This window comes from Macaca mulatta, chromosome 5, assembly GCF_049350105.2.
Source record: "Macaca mulatta isolate MMU2019108-1 chromosome 5, T2T-MMU8v2.0, whole genome shotgun sequence".
NCBI classification, from domain to species: domain Eukaryota; kingdom Metazoa; phylum Chordata; class Mammalia; order Primates; family Cercopithecidae; genus Macaca; species Macaca mulatta.
Window position 1 is genome coordinate 57125194 of NC_133410.1, and position 18866 is coordinate 57144059.

Sequence of the window (18866 nt, forward strand, 5' to 3'; positions counted from 1 at the left end):
ATGTCTCTCTGCATGAGCTGGGGGTTAGTTTCCTCAACTGGTGGCTCAGTTCTCCTGCAAAGTGGTCTGTCCTTTCCTTCACAAAACGAAAGAATGACCTGAAATAGTTACACATATCAAGTATGTGTATGTGTAAACTCCCAGCCACTATTAAAGATGTTCTCTGTAAAATCACACTGCCCTTTAGTTCCTGTATTAAGACTGCTTTCAGAAATAATGCATCACATTAGAATCCAAAGCATTTTACTTTTTATTAAAATGGAGTATATTAATGAAGAAATATAGCTTTAAAAATGCTAAAATATTTTGTGAGAAAGTTACACATAGGAAAAAAGTGCACAGCCTGTCTTAGGGTATACATGGCCAGTCTGGAACTTGTAATTTGTATTTTTCTTTTGTTTGAAAGGTTTTATTGTAAACATTTTAATGGACAGATGATTCACATGCCATTAAAATTTACACTTTTCAAAAGACATTTTTAAATAGGCCACCATTTTTTTGCTCCCTTTCCTTCCCCAAAGCCACCTCTGGTGCTGGAGTGTGTTGTGGGAAGGAAAGACCAGAGAGACTGGAATAAGTTCCCAACATGGTAGAGCAGCACAGCACCCACCTGCACAGAGGTACACCAGAATGAGGTGTGCAAGGTACCGCAGGTGGTCCTGAGTCAAAAACAGGGAGTTAGTGACAGAACCCACAGCACTGGCAGCCAGAACAGCACTGTGTGCATTTATGCCAAGTCAGTTTCCTCCCTCCTCTCTCAAACATTTCAACCTACCAATCCAAATGTCAGTGTAAGATAAATATAATAACCTGCAAAAAATACTTAAAATCAGATCAAATTAGAGTATGCTTATTGAGGATCTAGTATATTCAGAAGGGTCTGATTCATATTGTATACATATAGATATTTAGAAGTTTGTTTTTTTACTACAGTTGATTACTTAGGAGGGACCTGTGAGAATGAGTATCTTTTTCAGACAAAAAGCTCTAGAAATTTCAGATGACTGTCATACATCTCTAAATTCTAGATTCAGCACTTATTCTTTGAATTATTTCATCTTAAAGTCTAATACATTTTCAATTTGTCTAATACATTAATTAATTGTATATTTAAAAAGACTACATCTAGAAATCATACATTATTTGGGTTCTGAATTTATTCACAAGTTTAACTTTTTTTATATATTATGGCAATTTGGTTTTGTAACATTTGTTATACTTTAAAATGTTCAACTAAATTTCACTTAGAAATAGTCTATGAGGCTGGGCTCATGCCTATAATCCCAGAACTTTGGGAGGCTGAGGTGGGAGGATCGCTCAAGACCAGCCTGGGCAACATAGGGAGACGCCATCTCTACAAAAAATAAAAATAAAAAAATTAGCCAGGCGTGGTGGCATCACCTGTGGTCCTAGCTATTAATGATAGGGAGGCTGAGGCAGGAGGATCGTTTGTGCCTAGGAGTTTGAAGCTGCAGTGAGCTAGGGTCGTGTCACTGCACTACTTTGGGAGGCCGAGACAGGCGGATCACGAGGTCAGGAGATCCAGACCATCCTGGCTAACACGGTGAAACCCCGCCTCTACTAAAAAATACAAAAAAAAACCCTAGCCGGGCGAGGTGGCGGGTGCCTGTAGTCCCAGCTATTTGGGAGGCTGAGGCAGGAGAATGGCGTGAACCCAGGAGGCGGAGCTTGCAATGAGCTGAGATCCCGCCACTGCACTCCAGCCTGGGCAACAGAGCGAGACTCCGTCTCAAAAAAAAAAAAAACTCTATGATTACTTCTATACTTTATTTTATTTTATATTGAGATGGAGTCTCGCTCTGTCACCCAGGCTGGAGTGCAGTGGTGCAATCTCAGCTCACTACAACCTCTGCCTCCCTGGTTCAAGCGATTCTCCTGCCTCCCAAGTAGCTGGGATTATAGGTGCACACCACAAGGCCTGGCTAATTTTTGTATTTTTAGTAGAGATGGGTTTCACCATGTTGGCCAGGCTGGTCTTGAAGTCCTGACCTCAAGTGATCCACCCATGTCAGCCTCCCAAAGTGCTGGGATTACAGGTGTGAGCCACTGCGCCCAGCCTATACTTTAAAATATTACTAAATTTTACTTAGAAATAGACTACCATTATTTCTTACCAATTCATTTTGACATTCCTTCTATTATTCCAACTAAAGTTTTGATGTGAAAAACAATTATTTGAAATGTAAGAATCTTTGCTAAATAATTATTAACTCTTTCTTGCCACAGTCATACAATAAATTCCCTGGTTCATCTATACCAAGCTTGCCCAGTCCTCAGCTTGCAGGCCGCATGTGGCCCAGGATGTCTTTCAATGTGGTCTTAAACAAATTCATGAACTTTCTTAAAACATTATGAGATTTTTTTGTGATTTTTTTTTTTGTTTTTTAGCTCATCACCTATCGTTAGTGTTAGTGTATTGTAGGTGTGGCCCAAGACAGTTCTTCTTCTCCAGTGTGTCCCAGGGAAGCCAAAAGATTGGACACCCCTGCTCTATACTGTTCTTTTCAATGTTGACACCTTAGAGAAACAATGTCTATGTATAAGTTGAAAGTCAGTTTTAGGAACTATTTAATGACCAATATAAACAACACACTACAGAGAAAGAACACACTTGAAACATAGATTGTTTGCTTAGGAGAGAAAATATTAGGAGGAACAAATGATGTGCTGCTTTCTCTAATGGGTGTTGGGGTTTAGTGTGAACAATATATAACTTCTAGCATAATATTCACTTTAATAAATATTTTGATTTTTTGGAACCACTCACAACAAAATGAAAAACAAGTGAACAACCATCCTAGGTGTCCTAGGATAAGATGTTAAAATGGAAACTTTAGGGAAATGCATTCAAGGCCATGCCAACCCCTTAGAAATGATCTATTTCATGTAGTGAACATGAAGGAGGAAAACCAGAATTTCTTTCAGCGTCTCAGAGTTACTTTGTCTTTTCAAATGCCTTTTAACATGTCTATCACAGTCTCTTCCCTTAAATAGGCCAGTGAGCCCCCAGATCCTCTGAGCTGATACCTGCCTCACCCTCTCTCTGGATAAAGTCTCTTTGGTTGGCAGCTATTTCACAGCGACCAAAGCACCTCCAGGTTTTCTGTTGTTCTTTATAGCTCCAGGACTAGGGTCCCAAGTAAAGGCCTTAATGCATCCTGGCTGTTATCCCGAAAGCTACATAGGATCTTGCACAGGTGAGAACCCAAAGAAAAGAGAGAGGAGGACTAGGTAGGTGCGAGTTATTCACTATCTATGCCACTACCAAAGTATGTTAGCACAGCAGTCAACTACAATGTGCATGGAGCCTGTATCAAACCTGTATAGGTTTAAACAGAGGCAAAAAGGTTAGGAAAAAACATAGCAACAATACTAGCAGAATGAGATCTACAGGGATAGCCTCAGAGGGTGAAGGTAGCCAGCAAGTTCTTGTCCTCGTGGAGATACGGGACACAAAGGACCCTGTCAAGGCGATGGGGGTCACTGGTTAAATAACGGTCACTCAGGTCAGCAGCCCCAAGTCATAAAGGAGACAAGAATTGACAGCATTCTTTTGGGGAAGTCTTGGTTGAAAGATTGGAAATGCATCATGTAAATTGGAAGCAACCTAAATGTTCATGTAGAAAATGGTACATTCATTGCAAAGGATATTATGCAGCATTTAAAGTGAAACAGGGGGGTCCTATATGTGCTGACACGGAGAGATGTCCACATTATCTAGTGAAAATCTTCCCATTTGCTGTCTACATCCACCAGTACATACAATATTTGTTACACGTTTTATAAATATCCAGAAAAACTTCATGGAGGAAATGCTAAACTATTGTGGCATTGCAGGGAAAAGAATTCTGGGTGACAAATAAAAATTTATCATTTGTTTTAAACACTTCTATAGACTTTGAGGATTTTTTAAAAACAAGAACTATGATTTACTCTTTGAATTACATTTGTATAATAAACATTTTAATAATTTTAAAAAGCATCCTGGGTTCTAAAGTAGTTCCATCAAATAAGTTAATTTTGATTAACTGAATATTTTACTTTCTGCCTACCCGTTTCTATTCCTTTCTTATGCTGAGGCATAAGACAACCCAAGAAAAATGTTCAGAGTCAAAACTCGACTGAACTGTCGCACCTTGAGGGTAAAGGCAATTTCCCAAGAGCCTGGGTCCTCCAAGGCTAACAGAGAAAGAAAGAAGAAAAGATAGAAAATGAAAAACAGAGAAGGGGAAGAAAGAGAGAGAAGGCCGGGTGCGGTGGCTTACGCCTGTAATCCCAGCACTTTGGGAGGCCGAGGTGGGCGGATCATGAGGTCAGGAGATCGAGACCATCCTAACACGGTGAAACCCCGTCTCTACTAAAAATACAAAAAATTAGCCGGGCGTGGTGGCGAGCGCCTGTAGTCCCAGCTACTCTGGAGGCTGAGGCAGGAGAATGGCGTGAACCTGGGAGGCGGAGCTTGCAGTGAGCCAAGATGGCACCACTGCACTCCAGTCTGGGCGACAGAGGGGGACTCCACCTCAAAAAAAAAAAAAAAAAAAAGAAAGAAAGAAAGAGAGAGAGAGAAAAGAGACGGAGGAGGAATGGGGAATGGGGAAGAGAGAGGGGGAAAGAATGAGGGAAATTCGCTGGAGGGTAAAGGCAGCGAGGGAGGTCAGGAGAAACACTATAAGGAGAAAAAGCAAACTTCTATGAACGAGGATTTGTGCGAGAACACAAATGTTACATTACCCCAAGGAAGAACACACACCAGGCTGTTAATATAAGTTACCTGGGAAAGGTGGGGCAGGGAAATGATTAACTTTATGGTTTCATTTATGTTGTGTTCTAGTTATCTGTTACAACATCAAATAAAAATTTTTTAAAAATAAAACACATGCATATAGATGATTATGAAAAAGAAAAAAAAAAAAACTAGTTGGCAAAACTACCTTGATTGTAACTTGGGCATGTCACAGCCTAAAACTTCTACCCTTCACCTACATTCATGGGCAGATAAATATGATATTTGTTATCAGAGGCTTTTATGTAACATGGTAAAACAAGGGCTTTCAGATAAAATTTTAATGGAAAACTGTGAAATTCCAGAAGTTATCAGATTTATATGCCACCAGCATCTTGGATGGCACTGTCTAGAAAAGTAAATAAAAATCAGTTATTACTGCATTGACTGGTAAAAACTGTCCACACTGGTCACTGCTCACATATGCACATTTTCCTCATTTGTCATTGCTATGTCACCAACCACATTACACCTTTTTCTTTCCTGGAGACAAGGAATTAATTTCTTTGCCTAGAATAATTTGACAGCATAATATAAGGAGAGCTCAGTGCTAGACATGACTTAGATAATCATCAAACTTTTCATTCCACTTACATTTTAGCCGGCAGAGTATCATTCAGGAAGTTTCAAAATAGCTTAAGATAAGGGAATTTTCTCATTCTCCTTTTTTTTTTTCCTTCTTATCTTCCTTTCTCTCTCCTTGACCCATTTCAATTCAACTGCCACCTACTAAGAACCTGTTATATGCCAGGGATAGGGATATCAAGATGGATGAAGTCCAACCCTAACTTCAAGGAACTCACAGTGTGGTGGAAAACCCAGGTATCTAAAGAAATTATTTCAGTCCCATGTGCTAAGGATGGTGGAGTGTGGTGGTCAAAAGTGTGGACTGAATTCAAGATCTTGCCTGCTGGGGGTGAGGTCAGTTGATCTCACTAAGCCTCAGTTTTTCCTCTGTGAAAATGGTAATTACATCTTCCACAGAAGGTTTTTATAAAAATTAATATGGGATAATCATTGAGTGTGTGTCTGGGGGGCAAGGTAAGAGTGAGATATTAACTGCTTACTCATAACATTGATTTTTCCAGTAACCTTCATCTTTCTTCCCAGTCAGTGTCATTCACTGACCAAAGAAAAACAAGGGAACACAACAGAACTCATAGAACAAAGGAATCCAGGCGCCAGACTTAAGGTGTGCAAGAATACTCAATTAGAGCCAGTTTTTCTTCCCAGCAGACGTTACAGCTTTCTAGGACTGAAGAAGAAAGGCAAGGAGAGCCAGAGGGAAAGTGGAGGGGAGTTAGGAGTCTTACGTGGGGTAAGATGGAAGCTCCAGAGAGGCAGAGAGAGTTGAGGGCACAAAGGATGTGGGCCCTGGTCCCAGGCAATACTCCAGAGAACTGGCTCAGTCCAGAGTCCCTGCGAGCCCAGCATAGAGTGGTAATGAAAGAAATGACTGTGTGGCGCGCCTGGGCTGGAGAGAGTGTCATGCCTTCCACCAATCTTTCCAGTCCAGAGTGGTTCAGGAGAGGCAAACTGCTTCTGGTAAGCCAAGAGGGCACAGATTCCTAATCCATCTGAAAAGGCTGCAGATACCAACATCCCAACACCAGACACCAACCAGACACTAGCATGGGGAATGGTGACAAGAATACCAAAGGTTCAATCTCATCCAGACACACACACACACACACACACACACACACACACACACCCCCTAGACTCTGCCTAAGCCTCTTACAACTTTGCTGCAACCCCAGGAGCTAGAGGGGATCCTGAATTGGCTGATATAAGTTTCTGTCTTCCAGCTGAATGAGGTCTCAAAATAGAAATTATGGTCAGGTTTTTTTTTTAAAGAAACAGTTACATTTCTCACTTAATTATGTCTGTGGTTCACTATTTGTACCTAGCAAACATGCTAAGTGTTCAATACTGTGCCTGGCACATGACAGCTGAAAATAGTGGCTATCATAATTTTGATAAATAGTTCTATGTGTTGGTAGCAAGCAGAGGAGAAGATATTTATGTCAGGGAAGGATGTGCAGGACATGTTTAGGAGAGGTCCTGAAGGATGTGCATGAACTTGCTAACTAAGAGGAGGGGAGGAATAGTTCAGGGCAGAAAGTTTGAAGATCTCAAAGCATCAAACAGCACAGGCCAATTGTGGAACTGCAAGTAACATCACTAGGGCATGGGCAGGTGGGCAGTTGATAATAGATGGAAAGGCAGATGATGGAAAATAATGGCCCTTTAGGCCAATCTTCAAGATCTAGACTTTATATTGTAGGCAAAGAGAAATCACTAAAACTTTTACACCAGTGTCATGATCGGATCTGCACTGTTCAAGACGCCATGCTGACAGCATGTTGAGGATATTGAATGGGAGGTGCCGGGCTCATTGATTTTGATCACAATGACTTTGTCACCAAGGTGGAATCCCATTTCAGTTGAAACAGCATTGCATCATGATTACAAGTGTAGTCTCTGAAGCAGAATACGTAAATTTGAGTCCTGGCTGCAGTGCTTACGATGTGACCTTGTGCTGACCACTTACTCCATGAAGCAGCTTTCTCATCTATAAAATGAGAGCTAAACATTGAATCTGAATCATAGAGTTGCTGAAGTTCTAGATGTAATACTTTAGATGAAGCACTTAGGACAGTCTCTGCCATAAAGGAAGTGCTTATTGAATTTTAGCTCTTATTAATCAGGCAGCACTTAACATGAATGGGGGTGAGTGATGATTATGTGGGAGAAATAGGGTAATGTCTTTCACTTGTGGTATTTATTTAAATTTTGGTCCCCAAGCAAAATTTCAGAGAAGAAAATCCACTTTGTAAATTCACTTGTAAAAGGTACAGGTCAAGCTGCAATCCAAACAACAAAAAACCTCACCAGCTTGAAACTGATTCCGGCTGTTTGCGCTGGAGAAAGTGTTTTTCCTTTTCAACCTTGAAGCTCTCAACAGGGTTGACGTGAATTACTAACAGCTGCCACCTCCTATTAGTGGCAACAACCTTCTGGAAGAAGGTGAAGTGTGCTTGGTATGTGAAGGGCATTTGACTCTTTGAAAAAGACATGTGATCTAGGCGACAATGAGTACTGATGGCCCAGAATCCTGAAAGGTAAAACTCCACGAGTGACAGCTCCTTAACAGCATGGGTTCAACTGGAGTGCATTCAAATACTGGTAGGTCCTTGTCACTGAGGAGAAAGTGCCTGGTGAGCATGGGGAGGTGGTGTGTGCAGGGTGGACAGGCTGAGCTGGATGGCATTCAGAACCTAACCTGTGCCTGAGCAGAAGTGAGAATATTATTTTCTGTTGAGACAAGTGAGTATTTTAATTGATGATGTCCAAAAACCACAAGACTTAAGGACTGAAATCTTTTCTGGGGTATAATCCCATATGTTCTAATGGAAGCTTTTTTTTTTTTCTTCTAGAAAAATATTCATGTTTTAACGACACAGATGAAGTTAAGTAAATGCTTGGGGGAGGTATGAGGAAGGGGAAGCCTAGAAGATTTAGGCATGGAATTCGGTGCAGTTCCTATCCTTGGCTTGTAATTTGTATTTTAACAAATACTGCTTCCTTGTCTGAGAAGCTGCCTGATGACTGGGTGGGGAAAAAGAGTCAGGGAAACAGTGTAGGAGATAACGAGATGAAAAGGAAGAAAGACTAGGCCAGAGTAGACCTGGGATGGAAGACACTAGCATGCCTGGAGGGCAGTGGGTGGGGGATTTTAAGACTAGATTGAGGTATCTGACTCTAATCTTATGTGGTAAGTAAGGAGACAGGAGAACTAGAAATAGAGAAAGGTGACACTGTCATAAATTGGCATGCAAGTTGAACAAATGACTTATAGAAATCTGTTTTAATGACTGATAGCATCATGTTTTTCCATTGCTACAAACTTATCACTTATTTATTAAGAACTGCTTCGCTGACCAAGAGAATCATCAAAGACACCAAAAATGATTTCTTCATAACAAGAAAAAACATCAACAAGAAAACTAAAATTACTTTTAAAAAATTGCTCATTGATTTGGCACTTCATGTCTTTGCATCATATTCGAATTTTGGGCCTTTCAAAAAGGACCTGTGATTACTTTTATTCATAGCATCAAAATACCCATCCGACTGACTTAGTTGTCTTCTTAACACTTTGGTATATGAAGTCTTGACTACATATATTGAAAAGTCATCAACATTGCCATACACTGCTTTAAAAAAAACCAAAGTGCTATGAAAGTGAAACTTCAAGAGATAAAAGCAAGAAAAGTTGCTAGGGTAAAACTAATTGGGGTTCCTGAAATGCAAATGACTTCCTTTGATGATATACTCCTACTGAGGTCCAGACAATATGATATTGAATGTCTACAAATTTTCTAAAAGGGGCTAAGTCTTATTTGGTGCTCTATGTCAGCAAAAAAAAAAAAAAAAAAAAAAAAAACAAAAAAAAAACAACCCTTATGTTTACTTGTAAACCTTAGTATTTATGTTTGAAAAGAAAAATTTTCCATTAGCTAGTTGGCAGTTTCATTGGACTTGAACTGCTGGCCTCCTTGGCTCTCAAAGGAAAAACAGAAATTAAATGTAGCTCCTGTTTACTTTTTTTGGCAGTCTCACTTAAATTATTGACTTAAAAATCTAATTCGCCTCTCTTATTCTTTAGAAACCTACAAACAATGTGCTTCTAAAAGGGATTCTAGCCAGTAACCACCATGATAACTCTTCAGAGTACTTAATTTTCTCGGATCTCTTTCATTTGCCTCAAATCACACATTTTATTTTAGACTTTCACGAGTAGATTCAAGTAAGAGGAAAATTTTTCTTGACTTTCCAGTTTATTTGCTTTTAAGCACAACTTTCTCCCCGTAGGTGTTCAGGAAACTGTTCTACTCCAAGCCGGATGTGAGTGTTATTCCACATACTTTAGTGCTTTTGCCTAGAAACCAGAAGATAAGATGGGGGGAAAGTATGTTTTTAAAGTTCTTATAGTCAGCACATTTGGGCGGTGTCCAAATGTGCTTGTATTGGCCAAAGGCAAGAAGATAACAGAGTCCTGAGCAGATTCTAGCAGGCTCTTGGCTGCCATTTCTTGATTGTAGACCAAAAGTCATGGCAATACAGAAAGACACACTTGCCCACAAAGAGCTGCGCCATAGTCTATTGATAAGAGAAGCAGCCACCATGTATTTTGTGCCGCCTGGCCATTCACCTCATCTGGTTATTTATATACTTTTTTTCTAATTTTTACAATAATACCTTAAGGTAGCTATTATCAGTCCTGTTTTATAGAAGAGAAAATGAAGCTCAGTTTTCAAGTAACTTCCCAAGGTCCAACAGTAAAGAAGGCAGAGAATGAAGACTCAGAGAAGCCTGCCCAACTGCAAAGCCCATGCTTTTCTCTCATACCACGCTGGTGTGAGAGAACCAAGATGTGCTATAGGTTAAACTATTTTAATAAGAGGACAAAGTTTGCTATCTCCCAGAGGGTAAAGGAAAGTGGACACATTCATTCTCTGCAGGCAAAGACTTTATTCCTATTCAGGGCACTAAGAAAAACCAAGCTACATATAAACCCTTTTTACCTCATAGGTCTAAAGGGGAATGGACAAAGCCCCAGATGTCTCCAGAATGATTTTTCCTCAGTAAATGGGAATTTATTAAAATTTTCCTTAAAAATTGTACCTTTTTTGGCCGGGCGCGGTGGCTCAAGCCTGTAATCCCAGCACTCTGGGAGGCCGAGGCGGGCGGATCACGAGGTCACGAGATGGAGACCATCCTGGCTAACACGGTGAAACCCCGTCTCTACTAAAAAAAATACAAAAAACTAGCCGGGCGAGGTGGCGGCGCCTGTAGTCCCAGCTATTCGGGAGGCTGAGGCAGGAGAATGGCGTAAACCCGGGAGGCGGAGCTTGCAGTGAGCTGAGATCCGGCCACTGCACTCCAGCCCGGGTGACAGAGCGAGACTCCGTCTCAAAAAAAAAAAAAAAATTGTACCTTTTCACATAACTTTGCCTGATTTCATCCTAATGTGCTAAGCTATAAGCGTCAGAGTTTTTCTTTTCTCTTTTCTTTTCTTTCTCTCTTTTTTTTTTAGACGGAGTCTGGCTCTGTCACCCAGGCTGGAGTGCAGTGGTGCGATCTCGGCTCACCGCAAGCTCCGCCTCCCGAGTTCAGGCCATTCTCCTGCCTCAGCCTCCCGAGTAGCTGGGACTACAGGCGCCCACCACCATGCCCGGCTAATTTTTTGGATTTTTAGTAGAGACGGGGTTTCACTGTGTTAACCAGGATGGTCTCGATTTCCAAGGGTCGGAGTTTTTCTAATGACCTTTAATGAGTCAAATAATTACCATTTTACAAGCATGTCCTGATTTCCCTCCATTTTCCTTTGTCTGAGTTTCGGTCCTTTCCTTAACGCCAATCTCTGCTATGAAAATTCTAGCCAATCTCCCAGGACCTGCAAAATATATTCCATTCTCAATGAAATGCCTCTGATCCTCATCCAAAAGCAACTTCTCTCTCTTCTACGTGTTCAAAACTGCATCATTCAATAATCTACTATAGCCTTTATCACATTTTAACTTTAATAAAGCTTTTGATACCATTAAAACAAAAATCTTCCCCCCTAGATGAAGTGGGTTAGGAGCAGGGATTCTGCCTCATTCATCTCTGATACCACATGGTGAATAGCACACACAGGTATGGTTGAATTCATGTTCCTAGAACACTAGACACGTGCCCATCACCTCATTTTTATAAGGCTAGGTTGTCCTCCTTGTCCCCCTTTGTTTTTGTAAGTCCCATTCTTGCAAGATCTTTTCTCAATTGCTCCAACCATTTTTTCCATGAATTTATGAACCAAATTTTTGGTACTTATCATAAAACTGCTGAGAAGCGTATGTGTATGCCCTGTATTCCCAACGAGATCTACTCCTGGGGCTAATTTATCTGAATATTATTCTTGCTACTGACAACAACTTCCATTTATTGGCCAGTGTCTCAGGCAGTCTGCTGAGTGTTTTATTTTCCTTATCCTGTGTAATCCCTTGAATAACTTTAGGGTCCCCTGACTTTGTTCCTCAGCCTGTATCAGCTCTCAGCCTTCTCTACTATCATCTATGTACTTACCTACCTATCTATCCTCTAACTACATCTCTATTGATTGATTGATGACAGGGTCTCACCCTGTCACCCAGGCTGGATTATAGTGGCATGATCACAGCTCACTGCAGCCTCAAAGGGATCCCTAGGCTTACGGGATTCTTCTGCCTCAGACTCCTGAGTAAGTGAGACTACAGGCACACATCATCATGACCAGCTAATTTTTAAATTTTTTATAAAAATGGGGCCTCTACGTTGCCTAGGCTGGTCTTGAACTCCTGGCCTCAGGTGATCCTCCCATCTTGGCTTTCCACAGTGCTGGGATTATGGGCATCAGCCATCGTGCCTGGCCTCTACTTATAATAGACTCCAGGATTTTGACAACTAGACAGTAAGATTCTTGAGGGAAGGAACTACATCTTTCTTACTCATCTGGGTGCCTACAGTGTCTAGTACAAGGCATGGTAGATAACAGATCTCCAATAAATATTCCTTTGGAGGTTTGAAACTATTGAGATCACAAAACAAATAATGCTTTCAAAACTGTTTTTAGAAATACCAGTGGTACTTCAATATGATGAATTAACAAGTGAGAACCCTGCTTCTGTCAGTATGGGAGTTGCCAGGTTAAGAATTCTGCTTTTTGTCCCCTTATCCAGCATAAGATCCCCGCTCTTCATAAATGGGTGTGTTTTCACCAGGACTAATAAGCATCTGGACTTTGAGCTTCCCTCCCACTCCCTACCCATACCCCACCTTGTTTATCTCTGGTCTGTGTTCATACTCATGTCTGAAGGGAACAATGGTCTCTTCCTCATGCATAGGAATGAATAAATCTGACAGAACCTAAAAGCATACCCAGAGGAAACTGTCTAAGCCCATGATTTATATCCCTGGTTTTCTTATTAACTAACTGCCAGACTTCAGAAAACTGGAGCCAACCCAAGAAGGACCCCTGGCAGCTGGTACGAACCCTAAGAGACTAGTATGAGACAGTTGCTGAAGAGTGGGGGTAATGGGGAGGATGAGTGGGGGGAAGGTAAGAAATGGCTTCTAAAAACTTGACTTGGCCAGGTGTGGTGGCTCATTCCTGTAATCCCAGCTCTTTGGGAGGCCGAGGTGGGAGGATCGCTTGAACCCAGAAGTTCAAGATCAGCCTGGACAACATGGAGAAACCCTGGCTCTACAAAAAAATGCAAAAATTAGCCAGGCATGGTGATGTGTGCCTGTAGTCCCAGCTACTTGGGAGGCTGAGGTGGGAGGATCACTTGAGCCTGGGAGGCAGAGGTTGCAGTGAGCTGAGATTGTGCCAACCTGGGCAACAAAGCAAGACCCTGTGTTAAAACAAAATAACAAAAAAACAAAAAAAGAAAAGAAAAATGAAAGAAAGGAAGAAAGAAAGAAAGAGAGAGAGAGAAAGAGAAAGAAAGAAAGAAAGAAAGAAAAAGAAAGAAAGAAAGAAAGAAGGAAAGAAAGGAAAAGAAAAGAAAAAATGAAAGAAAAGAAGGAAGGAAAAAGAAAGAGAGAGAGAGAAAAGAAAAGAAATTTGACATATGATCTAGGAAAAAAGGATTATTCTGCTTCCTACTATTAGAGGACAACTCAGCCTCAATCCTCATGTTATGAGGAGTCAGAGAGGTGGCTAAAGGTTCAAGGATGTGAATGATTTCCTCTCTCACCTACCTGAAAATGTGTAGGAGAGAAGAAAAGATAAATAACCTGTAGAAATATAAGATCACTCTTCATAGAAAACAGTATCTCTTATACTAAAAATACTTAAAAATATTTACTTCTTGACATATGAATTGATGAAAACATTATACAGAATCATAAGAGTCCAACTTTTTAATTCTAATTTAAAAACAGGCCGGGCGCGGTGGCTCAAGCCTGTAATCCCAGCACTTTGGGAGGCCGAGACGGGCAGATCACGAGGTCAGGAGATCGAGACCATCCTGGCTAACACGGTGAAACCCCGTCTCTACTAAAAAAAAAATACAAAAAAAACTAGCCGGGCGCAGTGGCGGGCGCCTGTAGTCCCAGGTACTCGGGAGGCTGAGGCAGGAGAATGGCGTGAACCCGGGAGGCGGAGCTTGCAGTGAGCTGAGATCCGGCCACTGCACTCCAGCCTGCGCGGCAGAGCGAGACTCCGTCTCAAAAAAAAAAAAAAAAAAAAAAACAAAAAAAAACAGTAAGGCTGGGCATGGTGGCTCATGCCTGTAATCCTAGCACTTTGGGAGTGGAGATGGGACGTTTGCTTGAGGCCAGGAGTTCCAGACTAGCCTGGTCAACATAGCAAGACCCGTCTCTACAAAAGAAAAAAAAAGTAGCTGGGTGTGGTGGCACATGCCTGTAGTCCTAGCTACTTGGGAGTCTGAGGCAGGAGGATCACTTGACCCCAGGAGTTCAATGTTACAGTGAGCTATGATTGTGCCACTGTGCGGTAGCTTAGGCAACAAAGTGAGACCCTGTCTCAAAATAAACAAATAAATAAATATTTTTTAAAACAACAGTAAAGTGGGGATACAGGAGTTGTTTAATGGATATAGAGTTCCAGTTTTGCAAGATGAAAAAGTTCAGGAGATCTATTGTACCACAATGTGAATATACTTAACACTACTGAATTGCATGCTTATAAGTGGTGAAGGTGGTAAATTTTATGTTATGTGTTTTTCATCACAATTAAAATTTTTTTTTAACAAAAACACAGTAAAGAACAAGTGTGAAAAAGAAGAAAATAGCCAAATTCAGAGGAAAATACACTATTGCTCAGTTTGGCTGCTATTTAAACCCTACCCTACTCCTCCACCCTTGCCTTTTTTCTCTCAGCAAGCTGCCTAGCAGTTAACCTTAAATATCCTTTCTCTTTATGTGGACAAAAAGGACAAAAAATAGAAAAATATAAGACTACAGAAGCAGAGAGGAGAACTGTGGATCTTCTTCAGAAAAAAATCTTTCTTTCTAAACCATTGGCCAATAAGATTATTTTTTAAATTACCTTGGTATAATATATAAGGGCAAAAGAAGCTTTTGAAGACCCAGATAAGACTATATTAAGTCCCTAATCACACAGTGTGATTCCAACTCAAGTCTGATAGAGATTCATAGAGCCAACAGTTGAAGACAGTCATGGTGACAGACAAAATGAGAAGCTTAAGGAACCCAACTCAATTACTTATTACCTGGGCTACCTACCCACCCTCACCCCATCCCATTTTTTCTTTCTTATCCAGTGGGGAGGCTGAGCTGTTTATATTGACTGATTTAATTCGGGAAGGGACTTTTAAAAAAAATCTGGCCTAGTTCTGAGTTTGTTTTTGAAATGGGTGTTTCTTGATCAAAGTGACAGACAGCAAATGTTGTTTTGATGTATGCTCCCTTTAGTTTGGAAATTTGGGGGGAAGAGAACTTTTTTAAGGGTAATAAGGCAGAATCCCCTTAAGGCAAGTAATACTTTTTCACCAAATTAAAATGCAGGTATCCTTTACAAAATAGTAAAATAGAACTAGCTTTTCTTTGGGGAGTAAATAAGTTTCAAGTCAACTTGCCACACAGTTTGAGCTTACTGTCCCTATCAAAAGAAGCTGCTGAACAGAGAGAAACACGGTATTCTTTTTTTTTTTTTTTTTGGTCCCTAATTTGAAGTAACAGAAAAAGTTCCAGTAAAAAGAATTTAATTAAAACATTTAAGATATATGCCTGCTGAAGCAATATCTTCAATGTCAACAATAGGGATAGAATTATTCTCTGGTTTTCTTTTCTCTCTGAAAATATTACCTTAGTTTCTTTTAGCCAAATGACCTTAGCACTTTGTATGCATATCACTTCATTGTTAATCTCATTTATAGAATTAGACTGGAAAATCTTGCTATGTTCATTTTTTTTAGAGGGATAAATCATCTCGACTTTCTTTCTCACTGTGTCCTTCATGGAAATTGTATATAAAACTCCTGTTTCCTAACTCTGAAAAACACCCCTTCCCTTAAACGTGGGGGGCCATGGTATCACATAAGTAACAAAAGTCAATACAGGTTGGGTGTCCCTAATTCAAAAATCTGAAATCCATACTGCTCCAAAATCTGAAACATTTTGAGCACTGACGTGATGCTCAAAGGAAATTTTCACTGGAGCACTGTGGATTTTGGATTTTTGGATTAGGGATGCTCAACTGGTAAATATATAATGCAAACATATCAAAATTTTAAAAAAAATCTGAAATCCAAAACACTTCTAGTCCCAAGCATGTAGGATAAGAGATACTCAACCTGTATCGGCTCAACCTGTCTCTCTCTGGATGTTTCTGGCTGTTCATTCACCTAACATGTTTTATTAACATGTTTTATTGTGCATCTCTTTTCCATGGGAACTGTGTGATGAAATCTGTCTGGCAGGCTGGGGAACTATAGGAAGGCCCCTAAACTGGAACTGAGGGAGTACAAAAGGATTCTAAACAGAGATATAGAGATTAAATGGGAGTTGGGTTAGCAAAGAGAATGAAGAGGGCTGGCAGACCTAGGAAAGGGAAGATGCCAGTATGGATGGAGGAGAGCACAAAGGAGGAAGTGGTTACGGTTGGCACACACAGCCTGGGCACAAAGGCCCCGCCAGCTCCAGATACACAGCTACAGTCAGGTCCTGGTTAGGAGTCTGAAGTTTATCCAAAAGGCAACTGGAAGCCATTGAAAGTTTTTAAGCAGAGGGACAGGATCAGATCTGCAATCTTGAAGGATCACTATGGTTGTAGTGGACACTGATGGAGTGGGGCAAGGCCAGAGGTAGGGAGAACAGTCAGGGCACAGCCATGGGAGTACAACCTGGAGGTGATGTTGGCCCCTCTATTGCCAGCATGTAAGCTCCATGAGGCCAGGGGTCTGCTTGGTTTGTTTACTATACCTCAAGCATCTAGGAAAGTGCCTGGCACATAGTAGGTGGTCAAATGTTTGTTGAACAAACAAATAAATAGGTTAAACTAGAGTAATAGCAGATGGGATTAAAAGAGAGGTGAGGACAGGGAGAAAAATTAGAAAGTGGAGTGGCTAGGTCTTGTTAATCTTTCTTGAAACTCTTTTATTTTTATTTATTTTTTTGATACAGGGTCTCACTCTGTCACCCAGCCTGGGGTGCAGTGGCATGATCTGAGCTCACTGTGACCTCCCAGGCTCAAGTGATCCTCCCACTTCAATCTCCCAAGTATCTGAGACCACAGGCATGCACCACCATGCCCGGCTAATTTTTGTATTCTTAGTAGAGAGCGGGTTTTGCCACGTTGCCCAGGGTGGTCTCAAGTTCCTGAGCTCAAGTGATCCACTTGCCTTGGCCTCCCAAAGTGCTAGGATTACAGGCATGTGCCACTGCACCTAGCCAAAATCTCTTTCTTGATTTATACAGTTATGCCCTTTGCTTTTCTTTCTATAATAAATCTGTTTTGGCCGGGCGCGGTGGCTCAAGCCTGTAATCCCAGCACTTTGGGAGGCCGAGACGGGCGGATCACGAGGTCAGGAGATCGAGACCATCCTGGCTAACCCGGTGAAACCCCGTCTCTAGTAAAAAAATATAAAAAAATAGCCGGGCGAGGTGGCGGGTGCCTGTAGTCCCAGCTACTCGGGAGGCTGAGGCAGGAGAATGGCGTAAACCCGGGAGGCGGAGCTTGCAGTGAGCCGAGATCCGGCCACTGCACTCCAGTCTCGGCGACAGAGCAAGACTCCGTCTCAAAAAAATAAATAAATAAATAAATAAATAAATAAATAAATAAATAAATCTGTTTGACTCAATATAGAATATCTAAGTTATTTTTCAAATAACATGCCTTTTTAAAAAAAAGTATACAATTCAATGATTTTTAGCAAATGGATAGAGTTTTGCAACCATCACCATAATCCAGGTTTAGGACATTTTCATCACCCCCAAAATTCCCTCAGGCCCAATCCCTGCACCCACTCCTAACCCAGGCATCACTGGTCTCCTTTTTGTCTCTATAGATTTTCCTTTTCTAGATATTTCAAATAACTTGAATCACAATATGTAATCTTTTGTGTCTGGCTTCCTTTACTTAGCATAATGTTTTTGAGATCCATTCATTTTGCAGCATGTTTCAATAGTTAATTCCTGTTTATTGTAGAATAGTATTCTATTGTATAGAAATACAATATTTCATTTATCCATTTACAAGTTGATGAACACTTGGATTATTTGGTCTATGATGAATAATTCTGCTTTGAACATTTGTGTAAAAGTCTTGGAGTGGACAGACAGAGGCCTTGTTAATTTTTATTAGATGTGTGAGGCTGTGAGAAAAACAAAGGGGGCAAGGAAGATGCCCAGATTTCAAGCTTGGCAACTAATGAGTGATGATACCTAATTCACAGAAATGGGGAAGACTAGAAAGAGAGCAGCTTCGATGAGAAAGATGACCTCAGTCTGAAGCAAGTGCCTATGAGATATGGTGTGGGTGTGCCCAGTTGGCAGGTAGGCATATGGATGTGGAACCTTAGTTTCCTTAAAACATCTAACAAAGTTAGGCCCAGTTTTGAGCAGCATGTCCTGTGTTTCAGATGCATTCCTCAGGCATAATAAAAACAATTCTCTGTGACTTAGGCTCGCCTCTATATAAATCTGACCAGAGAAATTCATGTAACATCCCACATACTCGTTTTGGTTTGCACAACAATTATTTTTTTCATTTTAAGCAAAAAGTTTATTTAAACAAGATACTTGAAGGGCAAAGTATCTAGGATTCTCGGGGTTTTTTTGTTTGTTTTTGTTTCTTTTTTTTTTTTTTTTTTTTTTTTGAGACAGAGGCTTGGTCTGTCGCAGTGTAGTGGCCCGATCTCAGCTCACTGCAACCTCCACCTCCCGGGTTCAAGCGATTCTCCTGCCTCAGCCTCCCGAGTAGCTGAGATTACAGGCACACCCAGCTAATTTTTTGTATTTTTAGTAGAGACAGGGTTTTACCATGTTG

The 18866-nt window shown here is 40.8% G+C and overlaps 1 protein-coding gene and 1 long non-coding RNA gene across 10 annotated transcripts in view; one reads left to right on the forward strand and one right to left on the reverse strand.

The window, feature by feature from the left end:
- SHROOM3 (shroom family member 3) overlaps window positions 1–18866 on the reverse strand; it is a 348763-nt gene that overhangs the window by 92220 nt on the left and 237677 nt on the right. The gene's annotated exons all lie outside the window — the stretch shown is intronic.
- The window catches only part of LOC144341153 (uncharacterized), a 30989-nt gene continuing 13949 nt past the window's right edge, over window positions 1827–18866 (forward strand). Inside the window, exon 1 of the long non-coding RNA XR_013417890.1 lies at window positions 1827–7993. This is a non-coding gene — a long non-coding RNA (uncharacterized LOC144341153). The remainder of the gene's footprint in view (window positions 7994–18866) is intronic.